Source organism: Clupea harengus, chromosome 11 (genome assembly GCF_900700415.2).
Source record: "Clupea harengus chromosome 11, Ch_v2.0.2, whole genome shotgun sequence".
Taxonomy (NCBI): Eukaryota; Metazoa; Chordata; class Actinopteri; order Clupeiformes; family Clupeidae; genus Clupea; species Clupea harengus.
Window position 1 is genome coordinate 11,171,681 of NC_045162.1, and position 1,253 is coordinate 11,172,933.

Genomic DNA, 1,253 nt, shown 5'->3' on the forward strand with positions numbered 1-1,253 from the left:
CAACTGCACACATACGCATCGGTGTTGCGCAAACTGACATTTTGAGGTTTACTTCAGCCCTAAGCCACTATCTTTATCTGACATGCTTGTCAATTGCAATGACCTTGGCATTACACTCTGTTAATGATTCTGCTGATCTTTTAAGCATCCATTATGCTAAACTGCATGAAACATCAGGACCATGTCTCTAAGTTCACAAAACATCATCAGTAAATGTCTACGGTCATTAATCAAAACCCTGTGGACCCATCGGACAAACTATGACCATGACAATACTTTAATCAAACTGTCCACCAGGGTAGAACTCCGTAAAAACCTCATCCCAATCTCCACTAGAGGGCAAGCTGGGTACTGTGTCAGGGTTTGGATCAAATAGATTGTTACTATCTGGACATGTACAGGAACATGACGACGCGAAATGCAAAGACCCTCTGAAGAATAGAGCTAGCCATGGCTTCATTTTCACAGATATGCTCTGTGCAGGCATGGAAGGAGAGGAAAGCTGCTATGGCGACGACAGAGGTCCTCTGTGTCCATAACAGGTATAGGGAAGGGAACACCAGCATTGATCACTGTTCAAGATAATTTAGTTTACAGCTCAAAAAACACATTTTCGGGTGCAATTACACTTTCAAATTACATCATAGCCAAATGAGTGGTTAAACTGCGTTGATTTTCGATGGAGGGCTAGGCATATTGTTCTGGCTTTTGTCATTGTAATTCAATGTATGCAGTATTTCAGTATCATTTCAGTGTACCTTCTTAGAAAAAAAGGTATTTACTGTACGTGTTAAGATTTGATTTCTGTGCCTGTATGACCACAGGTTGCAGCTGCAATCAAAAAACAGTGACATCTCCCAAAGGGGAAGGATCATGGAACTAGCCCTCTCTACCTACTCCTCAATTCAGATGTGCATGTGTGAAGCAACTGGTGCAGAATTTAGCGTGTAGAGGAACTAGCTAATCATGGAAAATATCACAGCCACTGAGTTCTGTTCTCACTGAGGAAGAGTTCAGTTCATTGCCTACTCTACTCTACTGCCTACAAGTGCTATGGTTTTAAGTATACAAAATGAAGCAATACTAATTTATTACCTGCAAAAACACCAGTAGTCAATAAAAAAAATCTCAAAATCTTGTCATGAAGATTGTGCTACCAGCTAAGACCTGAATGAGATGATGTCACAGCATTTCTGATGGTTTGTTCATGTATGTGTGTGTGTGCATTAAATGAGGTCTCTGTGAAAGCCATA